Raw genomic sequence first — 11,913 nt, 5'->3', positions numbered from 1 at the left:
GCAGGCTGCGGGAGGTCCGCCGAAGCCGCGGGACCAGCAAACCCTCCGCAGGCAAGCCGTCGAAGGCAGCCTGCCTGCCGCCCTCGCGGCAACCAGCAGAGCACCCCTCTGCTACTTGCCGGCCCAAGCACGCGCTTGGTGTGCTGGGGCCTGGAGCCGCCCGTCTGTTCTTCATTAGTAAAATGGGAACAACTTTGGGCAGGGGACTGTGTCTCACTGTGGGTGCAGCGCCCAGCACAATGGGGACCAGATCTAATCAAACTAATGATACACACTCATGCCAGTTTGGGGCCCGATGAGGTTGTTCCTGGTGCAGCGACTGCTACTCACAAGCCCAAGGTTTCGGTTCATAGATTTTTAGCAACAGAAGGGACCATGCTGAGCCTCCAGTCTGGCCTCCTGTGTAACAGGCCAGAGAACTCCCTGACCAATTTCTGCAGCAAGCCCATAACGCGTCTGAGCGAGCACAGAAAGAGACAGCCAGCGTTGACTTAAGTGCCAGAGATGCCACATAATTGGCATTTAAGGCGGGTCTCTCTCCAGCGCTCCTGCTTTATAACCCCTGCTCGCTGCACAGGCGCCATGCAGGCTGAAGTCCAGTGCAGGGTGGGGATTCTGCATTAACCACCTGCCTCGTCCGTGCCTTCCAAGGACATCCAACCACTGAGCATTCACAGCTGCCTTTGCAGGTGGGAAACGGCCTCAAGGCATGATGTGCTCAAACCAGGCTGGCACTGCCAGGTTTGAGCCAAAGAGCAGCTGTACCTGGCTAAACTGCCCACATCATGGTGGGGTCTGAGCTGCCCTGGACCCAAAGTGCATCAGGGAGCTGAATCAGCTGCAATATAGACACTGATTCATATAGTTCTCCTTAATGGATCACCTGAGTGCAGCGAATGGGCAGCATAACCATGTTGGGCCCAGGATAGAAAAGAGACAAGAGCTTTTACTAGCCCGGTTTCTGCTGGTGAGAGAGACAAGCTTTTGAGCTTACACAGGGCTTGTCTTCAGGTCAGGGAAAGATACCCAGAGTATCACGGCTAAATGCAATGGTGTAATGCAAGGTGTTAACGTGTTGCAAGAGACCATACAAGATGTAGAGGGCAGTGAACACCTCTAGGTATAGGACAATGAGGGGATTCGTGGGCAGGGCTCCCCAGACGATTCAGGGGGCCTGAGGTCTTCGGCGGCGGGAGGCCTCTGCTTTGACGGTAATTCGGCGGCAAGGGGTCCTTCCACTCCGGGACCCACCGCTGAAGTGCTCAGAAGTCCCGCGGCAGGGGGCCACCAACGCCAAATTGCCGCCAAAGACCCGGCAGTTCGGCAGGTCCCAGGGCAGAAGGACCCCCCACCGCGGGTCTTTGGGGCACTTCAGCGGCGGGTCCCGGAGAGGAAGGACCCCCTGCCACCAAATTGCCACCGAAGACCCGGAGCGGAAGAGGCTCCGGGGGCATGGGCCCTGCAAGAGTTTTCCGAGGCTCCCGGAGTGCGTGACGGACCCTGCTCCACAGGCCCTGAAAAACTCTTGTGGGGGCCCCTGCAGGGCCCGGGGCAAATTGCCCCACTCCCCCGTCTGGGCGGCCCTGTTCATGGGTAAACAATTGTTGTAATGAGCCCGACATCTAGTGTCTTCCCTAAGGCCACAATTTGTGGTGTTTAGCAGCATTATGAATGTAAAGTCCCAGGCACCTCTTCTAACGGTGCGATGCAGGTCCCCGGAGGCCGAGGCGTGAGCAGTTAAAGCTGGAGTAGTAGGTTTGTGATAGCGACATTTTTCTGTGTGAACTTGTTCGAGAGCGCAGTGATTGTCACCTTTCCCCCACCTAGTTGTTACTGGGGCTGTTAGTGCTCTGGGTGAGGTACACAACATACTGCGATAGGCACATGTCGGACCCCTGGATCTTGACGGGTGTGTGTGTGCAGGGGTGGAGGGGGTAATTGTAGCAATGGAGATATGTCTGCAGGTTTTGCAGCTGTTCGGGAGCACCGGGTGCTACGTCGAAACTTTCCCCCAAACAATCACTGCTTAGAAAAGCTCCTACCTCCTCCGCTTTGGCTCTCGTATGACTTGGAGTGGCAAAGCACAGACGACTAAGGCCCAGCTCCTGCAATCAGATTCCGCCGGCAGGTGCCCGAGAGAAGTCAGTGGGCTACGTGGCTCTGCTCAGCCAGCTATGGTTGCAGGGCAGGGGCTCCAGAGGGTGACAGCAGCCAGAAGATGAGCACGCACGCCATTAGGGGGCTGCCCTGGGACAGCTTTCCTGCATGACCTTGGCCAAGTCACTTAGTCCCAGATCCTCCAAGGTATGGAGGTGCCTAACTCCCATTGAGATGATCTATGGGAATTAGATGCCTAAATACTTTGAGGAGCCAGGGCGTAGTCTCTAAAAAGGGGACACTAGCACTGCCCTGCCTTCCAGGGGCATTGTGAGGATATACAGGGAAAAGGGTCCTAGGCAGCTGGGCTTTTGGCTCAAGGAGGCGTCCGCTTGCTGGTGAGGGGAAGCTGTTGCTGTCTGATGGGTGTTTGCTGGCCTGTGTGAACTTTGTGGAGTCAGGGAACACACACACAGCGCTGAGTGCCTGCGGGCTGGCAGGCTAGAAATGCACTTGGCTCTCCCATGAGGCGGCCTGCCGGTAACTTCGGGACCCTTATGAGGTGTGAGGGGACAAACAATGCCAGAGAATGACGCCAAAAAAATGTGACTCCAACCAACCCAGTGGGATTCCAGGTGCTCAGCTGGTGCCAGGTCACCTGTGCTCCGGTACAAGGAGCAAGAGGGAGAGGGTTTGGCTAGCTGCCCTCGAGAGGCGGGTGAAGCTTCTCCTGCCCACCTCATCTGGCCGAAGCCCTGCCCCCACTCGCTGCTCTCAGCAGTCCCTGGGGTGGGGGGTTCAAAGCTCAGTCAGGGCCCCAGGGGCTGGAGCCCATAGCTTCTCCCCAATTCCGCCCCTTCCCCTGTGACCGCACCCATTCCATCCATGGCCCCGCCCCATTCCACCCCCACTGCCTCTTTCCCCCAAGACCCTGCCCCCCCACTCACTCCTTCCCTGCCCCCTCCCACCCTGAGCCCACAAAAGCTCTGTGCCCCCACCGCCATTCAGAGCCATGGCAGGGAAGGAGAGCTCCTCCAGTCCTGGGGCAGTGGCAGGGGGGGAGATTTTTTTTGGGGGGGGGGCCCAAATCTGCCACCGCCCCTCCCCTACTCCAGCGGTGCAAGGTTTGGGGAGGCTTAGCCTCCCCTGGCCTCCATTACTCGCTGTGTACGTCCGTCAGGGTTTGTGGCTTATGTATGATCCCTGGTATAGGATGCTGCAGTGGGCCCATGCTCTGCGATTCTCCTGATGGCTCAGCCACCGAGAGGCCAGTATCTGATGCTTCTGAATAAGACCTAAAGAAACCACAGAGGAAAATCCAGCATGTGCTTAACCAATTATGCCCTTCTACTCTGGGCACAGGTGACCTGTGTACAGCTGGGAGCATGGGGGTGCCCCAGCCTTTATCAGGGTCATTAGATGCTCCGCACTGTCGCACAGCAACACTTTACGATACCAGTGGGGTGCCAGGTATACCATAGTTCAGAACCAGGTACTGCTAGGCCTGTCTGGCTCACTGGGGCCCCTCTGCCCTGGCTGCTTGCCCCATTGCTGCTGTGCCCCATAAGTCCCACACGGACCTGGTCCCAGCTGCGGGTCTGACATCACACCCTGCTCCACCGTGTTCCTGGGCTTCTGCTGCAACCTACTCTTCGCAATTCCCTCGAGGTTTCTTCCTGCTTCCCTGCAGCAGCTGGCTTGCCACCCCATGGCTGCTTCCCTTCCTGGGTCTTTTCACGGAGTTTCTGCCCTCTCCTCCTACCCAGGGCCGGCTCCAGGAACCAGCTGACTAAACATGTGCTTGTGGTGGACACTTGGGGCAGGGCGGCGCTCGGGTTGTTTTGTTTGGGTATTTTGGTTCGGCCGGACTGCGCTGGAGGGGTGTTTTTTTTTGGTTTGTTTGTTTTTGTTTCTGCCGGGCAGCGCTGGGGGCGGAGCGGGGGGAGGGGAGGGGGGCTAGGGCAGTGCGACACTTGGGGGGGGGGGGGGGACTTGGGCAGCACGGCGCTTGGCGAGGGTGGAAGGCTTTGGCGGCATGGTGCTCAGGGCGGTGCAGGGACTTGGGCGGCACGGCGTGGTGCTCGGGGGAGGTGGGGGCTTGGGCGGCACGGCACTCGGGGCGGTGCAGGGACTTGGGCGGCACGGCATGATGCTCGGGAGGCGGGGGCCTGGGTGGCGCGGCACTCGGGGGGGTCAGGGGCTTGGGCAGCGCAGCATTTGGGGGGGGTTCGGCGGCGCAGCTCGAGGGGGAAGGGACAGGGGGTTATGGCAGGGCGGTGCTCTTTTTTTTGCTTGGGGAGGCAAAAAAGTTAGAGCCGGCCCTGCTCCTACCTGGCCAGCAAGGAGCAGGATCGATAGGAATCATGGTCTCCTGCTTGGCAGCTCCAGCAGTTAGTCCGCTGAGCCACTCCTCCAGGGGGATGCTAGCGGCTGCTCTTCGGCATCTCTGCAGGTTTTAGGTAGTGGGGGGGCCCACACCCTAGTTCTGGAGGCAGATATCTGTGTTCCTGGCTGGAAGGCCAGTTCCTGGGGGAGACACTTGGCTCAGGTCTGCTGCTGTGATCCACTGGGGGTTGCAACCCAACTGGAGCTGCCTCCAGCCGTGCCCTGCTTCTTTGAGGAGCAGCCACTGGGGAGCTGCCAGGAAAGCATAGGCCCAAACCCTGTCTCCTAGGAGATAAGGTCTCTCCCTTCTTTCCAAGGCCTCTGAGAACAGGCCAAGGGTCTTTCCTGCCACCCCACAGTTGCATGGAAGAAGCTGGGTGCTAGCTTCGTGTACAGCAGGCCTGCACAACTCGTAAAGCAGCGAGGGCCACAGTACTCCAAAGAAAACAGCTGAGGGCCGAAACCCCCTGGCCCCGCGGAAACACCCCACCCCAGCACCGCCCAGCCCTGCAGAAACAAACCCTCCTTCCCCAGCATCACCCCACCGAAACAGCTGTGGGCCAAAAAGGAAGGTTGGGGGTGGGGAGGTGATATTTGATTTTAAATCAACCAGGGGCTCCCAGCTGAAGAGGTGGCTGGGAGCCCTCAGGGGCAAATTAAAGGGCCCGGGGCTCCTGCGGCTGGGGGAACCCGGAGCTTTGCAGGGCTGGGGCAGGTATTTAAAGGGCCCAGAGCTCCTGCCACTGAGGGGAGCCCGAGCCCTTTAAATCCCAGCCCCAGCCCATCCACTGGAACCACTGCCGGGATTCAAAGGGCTCTGGGCTGCCTGCAGCCGCGGGGAGCCCTGAGCTCTTTAAATCTCAGCCGCAGCTGGGAATCTCTGCAGGCAGCCCAGAATCTCGGGCGCAGCTGAGATTTAAATGGCTTTGGGCTCTCTTATGAATCCTGGCAGCGGCTGCAATTTAAAGGGCTCTGGGCTCCCCGCAGCTGCGGGCAGCTCAGAGCCTTTTGAATCCCGGCCGCGGCTCAGATTTAAAGAGCTCTGGGCTCCCCGTCTCTGCGGGCAGCTCAGAAACTTTTGAATCCCAGCCGTGGCTGGGATTTAAAGGGCTCTGGGCTCCTTGTGGCTGCAGGCAGCCCAGAGCCCTATGAATCCTGGCCGCGGCTGGGACTTAAGGAGCTCTGGGCTCCCTGTGGCTGCGGGCAGCCCAGAGCCCTTTTATTCCCCGCTGCGGGCCACAGAGTGAGCCTCCGCAGGCCATATGTTGTGCAGGCCTGGTGTAAGGGGTTGCCCTAGAGATTCCTGGGCTGCACTCAGTGCTCTGGCCCCTCAGCAGCAGGAATGACCTGGCATGAGGGGGAGAATAGGATGGAGCAGGGACAGCAACAGCCAACAAGACAGGCCTTGGCAGGGAGGCCATGTGCACCAAACAGCCTGGCTCCAGGGCCAGCCAAGGAGATAAGGAGCTCTTTGCCCCGCTAGGTTGTGGATTCGAGTTGGTGTTGCCTGCTAGTGCAAGGTGGGGTTTGCTTGGCTTATGAGCACTGAGAAGACGGGCGCTCAGGCTGGTTTGTGCCAGGCAGGCGTCCAAACTATAGCACAAGAGCCACCTTTGCCTTTGGCACCAATTTGCTACCTTGTGCCTGTGCTTGGCCAAGGGCTGAATGGCCAATGGGGACTAAACGCTTCACAGCTGGGGCGCACTGGTCAGGGATGGGCCATGGGCCCAGCTGAGTGTTGCTCGCTTCAGCAGGGTGACCCGAGCAGGGGTTAATCACAGGCCTCTGTGCCCCTTTCTCCAGTTTCACAGCCTCAATAAAGGCGATTTCAAGGCAAAACCAGGTTTTCATTCATTTCTGCTGGAAACCTTGGGAGAAAACCAGCACCTCCAACTGTTTTGCCTCTTATAGGTGCGGTTTGCCCCCCCCCCCCCCTCCGCACCCTCCACAGTGCTGGGGGGATTGGCAAGCGCACACCAAGGCCGAATTCCTTCTGGACAGCTCCCTTGTGCCAGCTGGTGGGTCACGTAGCGCTAAATACGACCCTTCTGGTGCCAGGCCTCACACCACAAGGACTGGGCTGGGACACTGAATGTCACACAGCCTGCAGAGCACCAACTTCATCATGGGCTTGTCCTCTTTGTTTGCTGAAGAACAGCCCTTTTGTTAGCTCTGGTGCAGAGGATAGGTGCCAGCGGCAGGTCTGGCGAACAAAGATCTTTCATGAGCCCTGCACGAGATACGGCAGGGGCAGGGCCCCTGACCTCCACACCGCACCTCCAGATCACCTCAAGGGCCCCTTTTGGCTGAGGCTGCTAAGTGATGTGGCCACGTGTCCCTCCGGAACCAGAGTGACACCCCTGCAAAGCTCCTTTCACACAACCCTGGCCTGAGGTGCACTCACAGCACCCATGCGCTGCACTAGCTGCCCATCCCTTTCCAGGCACTGCTCCAAGGGCTGCTCATGGTGACAGAGCCAGAATACTATTGAGACCGATTGTGGTTATAATCTCAGTAGAAGGTTCAAATAATATCTGCTAGAGGCAAATCTGACAGCAAAGGAACTTTTATATTTGTCTTGCTTCTTTGTGTTCCTGTTTGTTTAATAACCGCAAACCCCCGTCAATTCCTAATGGCTGCCTCACGTGCTGCATTCCAGCATGCCACATGGCTCGGGGTAAATTGAGGGCCCAGCAGGAGAGGTGGAAACTGGGGTGCTGATGAACTTGTGTATGGGGCAATGGAAATGCCCTGGCCCCTTGGAATTGCTGCATGTGTTGTTTGCAGGTTTCCAGTGGCAGGGCCAAACAGTGGTGCTGGAACAATTTTTACAGTGAGGGTGCTGAAAGCCAGTGGTCCCCAAGCTTTTTACCTTGCCCCCCCCTTACCCCTGTCTGTGCCCCCTCTCCCCAGAGCTGTCTCCGGGACGGGGGAGCAATGCAGACAGGGGTAAGGGAGCTGAGCCCGGAACCACAAATGGGGACGGGAGCAGAGCCCCAGGTGTGGGTCCTGCAGCCAGGATCCCTCCAAAAAAAATGGGGGTTCTGCGGCACTCTCCCACCCCCGCACCTGTAGTTCCTGCACCTATGAGGCCAAACAGTGATGCACTTGATGCATTTCAAGAGCTAGCAAAGCAGGCGAAGAAGATGAACGCCGCCGGGCGGACCCTGGATTGTGCCGCGAGCTGATACCAGCATAGCGATACAGAATGGAGAGGTGCTGGCTGCCTAGTGCAGGGGTGAGCCGTGAGCTATGCTGGAGGGAGGATTCTGGGTCAGGCAAGTCTCTGGCAGGTAAATAATTAACAGCTTCCAAATATACTGCAGTTGTCTCATTGCCCCTGGAGCCGAACTGGCCTTCAGCAGCAGGATCACTCCCTTGAGAGCTTTCAGTGGGTTCATGCCTGCGGGTGACTCTACAGCTCTCCAGGAGACAGCTGGCCTGAGCTCGGTTAGGCACACCCTGTGCGGAGAAGGCTTTTGTTACATTGACACCCGGAGCATCCCTGATGCCATGTGCTGGGAGGTTTTTGCCCACTGGGGGTTAGGTTGGGGCGGGTCCCCTGCTCAGCATCATGGCATCTTTGCTTCCCTAGCATCGTCCCCCCTACGTTTTCATCAGTCACAGTTCCTCTGCCTTTGGTGCCTTCGCCAGCTCTCTGAAATGTGCCAGTCTCTGTCCTCTCCATAACTCCCCTTCCTTAGCCCCGACCCACTTGCTAGCTATGGCCCTGGCTCCCCCTTCCTCTTTTCTGCATCATGGGTGAGAAAAATGGCCTGTTCGCACCACTCAGCTTGTACCCAACATGATCTTGGACTGAGCTCAGTTTAGGGGCAATCCCACAGGACTGCCCCTCTTCCACATCCCTAAGGATCTCATTGCTGCTGTTGGGTTGCTGCTTGGTAGCCATATAACGCATTAATCCCTTTTTAAAACTTAATCAGTGAGAGGCCTGCTCTGCTGTGTTACATACATACAATGCACACTGATGCTGGGAGATGGAGCAGGATCAGGAAGTCCTTTTTCCAACTAAGCAAACTGAGGCACAGCACGGGGAAGTGACTTGACCAAGGTCACCCACTTAAAGCAGTGGCAAAGATAGGAAAAGCAGCCTCCTGACACCCAGCTGCTGGCTCTAACCAGTAAGCCATGCCTCAGCCAGTCAGTTCCATTGCGCTTGATTTCACACGGGTTTTACACAAACAGCGGAGGTGCAAAGCCCTTGTACAGTCTCAGCCAGGAGGGTGCGTTCACCCGTGCAGCAGCGCAAGCGACTGTCTGGCTGCACCAGGAACACTGTGTAATGCACCTGCCTGCCTGGCAGTGTGGAACACAGTTCGGGGTCTAGCCAGGGCCGAACAGCAGGGGAGTAACTTGAGTGGTGGGAAATGTATGTATGGGGGCAGTGCACCAAGCCCTACCACCATGAGCATCATTAAACTAGTACGCCATGAGCCAAACAGGCCAGCAGTTTGGTTGCACTTGCCTCTGGGGAAGTGGCCTGTTCTGTGATCACTCAGGGGACGTGAAGGGGTGGCTGCCTTGATGGGTCCAAGGAAACTGACCCCAGCTGCTGATCCATGCAGGAATTGCGAAATTCATAGGCACTCAGGCAGGTGTCTTGCTGTGTATCAGGACAGGCTAGCTAGCAAAAAGCCCCAAGCAGTCAGACAGCTACAAGCTAAGGCATCCAAAAAGCAGTGCCCCTGGCAGAAGGAAAGCATTCACAGTGAACTGCTATACCCACTTCCCCTGCAGGGCTGCCCGGCGGGGGGGGGGGGGCAATTTGCCCTAGGCCCCACAGGAGCCCCCATGAGAATATAGTATTCTGTAGTATTGCAACTTTTTTTATGGAAGGGGTCCTCGAAATTGCTTTGCCCCAGACCCCCTGAATCCTCTGGGCGGCCCTATTCCTCCGCCATGCCCACACGCCCAACAGCAAATGCTGGGGAGGGCAGCAGATGAGGCCACATGCTGGTCACATGGCTGGGGCTGTGCGGGTACCACGGGGCTTGGTAAGTGCCAGGGAGCGAGGGCAGAAAATGCACAGGTTCCCAGAACTTTGCTCTGCTCAAGGGACAAGCCTGGCACCACATTTACCCAGCAGGTGGCGATAGTGTGACAGCCAGCAAGCTGCTCCCGGCGATGGTGGGTGCACGCCATGGGCCCCCCTGCCCCAAATCTCAGCCTAGCACCTTGTGCTGGGCCAGAGCAATAGCCGGGGTGTGGGTCAGTGCCCGCTGGCCTGGGCGTCTCTCGCTATAAAAATGTGCAGCGTGAGCTGTACTTTGGCCAGCAGCTGGGCCCTAGGAGAGGAACCGCAGCTGTTACCAGGGTGGGACCTGGTTACACCAAGCACAGCAAAGTTGTGTCCACACAGCAGCTTTTTCCCCCAGCCACGTGTCACTGTTCAGGAGTCCACACCCACGCTGCTGCCTGCATTGGCGTTCGCCTCAGTGCATTCTGGGATAATCGGGGGCAGCTATCTCCTAGTGCCTGGGCAGGGCAGAGTTCCCAGGGAAGAAGCACCTAGGGCAGCAACATGAGGGCACTGCATTGTGTGTATGTATGTGGGGGCGGTGGCTAAGCATTGCACAGCTGGGGGAGGAGTGCTCAGGTTGGCTAGAGGCAGTGAGAGTTCTGGCCACGCTGCATTGCACCACTTACAGATTGGCATCAGCCAGCCGAGGGCGCTAGCAGGGGCAATCCATCAGGACTGGCTACCTAAAGGGAAGTGCGGGGGGGGGGGGGCGGGGGAGAGTAATCAAACTCACTTTAAACCCACTTCATGCCAGTAATGAACTAGGGTTCAAAAACCCCTTCCCTAGTGCAGCTAGGCCACTATCACCGCTCTAGCCTACCAGGGTACTTCTGCACTGGCGTCAGAGCGGGGAATTGCGGCGTGTAGACATAGTCTGGGTCAGGTACCACTAGCGCTGAAGCTGCAGCAAGCCTGGGATTTAGTGCAACCTAGCAAAGCACCCAAGTAATTACCCAGGAATCCAGGTGGGCATGTACCACCCCCATACTCCTGAGGCCTCATTGCTTTTGGTACCCATGCTAGTGAGATCAAAGCTAGCTCGGGAATGCCCGCATATCTTGCAATGACACAACCCGCCACCCCGAGCTGTAGTGTAGATGTGGCTGTAGTGCCGTGGGTCTCAAACTATGGGTTGGGACCCCCAACTGGGTCACCACCCAGGTCACCAGGGCCAGCATTAGACTCGCTGGGACTCGGAATTGAAGCTGAAGCCCGTGCCCGCCCCCACCCCCACGGGCGACAGGGATTGGGCTCCGCCATCCCCTCCCCAGGGGGGTCATGTAGGAACTGTTGTCAGAATGGAGTCGTGGCACAATGTTTGAGAACCCGTTTCAGGTGGCTGTTGTGACATAGATACTAGCTGCTGCAGCCCTAAATAGCTGCACATCTGCAGCAGATACAGCACAGGCTCAGGAGACGTAACCATCAGGGAGTGGGGCTATTTTCGGCTGAGCCAAAACACTGTGATGCCAAGCTCATAGGTCAAATCAGAGGTCATAGATCAAAGCTTCAGGACACCAAGTCAAAGGTCAACTCTAGGCAAAATTATCTTTCCATCGAGACACATCCATGGCGCACCGCTGACCCCAGCTGCTAGGAATTACTCGAGGTGATTTTTTTAAAAAAAACTTTATTTAGAAACTAAAAGTCCTCAAACCTACTGTATTTGTCTGTACAGCTCCCACCACGGCAAAAAGCAGCCTTGAGATGTTCACGTACACAGTCAATACTCTCCCTACACATGCACGTGCTATATCGCTGTCTACGGTATACCCTAGAAATAGCCATACATAGCTACTGGCCCCCCACATGCATTACACAGACACGTACAGTGAGAGTGCACCTGTGTGCGTTCGTTAGGAGATAGCGCTCCCTGAAGGAGGCCTCTGGATTCTGCAGGGAGATGCAGAGAGGGTGGGGGGGTCAACACTGTGCTGTTACAGCTCCCGTTAGACACACAGTGTGTTTGCACACAGGACGGGGACAGTGTGGGAGTGGAACTTGCATGGTTTTGTTGGGGGGGCAGCCACAGATTGTCCTTTTCCAGCCCCTTTCCTTTTCCACCCTCCCCCACCCCCAAAAAAACAAAACAAAACTTAAATAAAAGTTCACAGTAACTAAGTAAAACACAAACTTTTCTGGCCCTGAATCCTAGCAGATTGTCTGCCTGGCCGCCTGGATCCAAACTCAACAGCGCTGGATTTCCCACGGCCCATCCCCCCGCTTCCAAATGTGCACGGTGTTTGAGCAGAAGGTGGGCACAGGCCTCGGGTCAGTGGCGAGACCTGGCATGAAGTTGGCTTTTTTGGCTGGCTTTCCCCCTTTCGTGTTTGTTTTCTAACCTGGGGAATGTACAGACTTGGCGTGAATGAAACCGGCACTTTTCCAGG

This window comes from Gopherus evgoodei, chromosome 9 (genome assembly GCF_007399415.2).
Source record: "Gopherus evgoodei ecotype Sinaloan lineage chromosome 9, rGopEvg1_v1.p, whole genome shotgun sequence".
In the NCBI taxonomy this organism is placed as follows: Eukaryota; Metazoa; Chordata; order Testudines; family Testudinidae; genus Gopherus; species Gopherus evgoodei.
Note: the sequence above shows the minus strand (reverse complement) of the source record.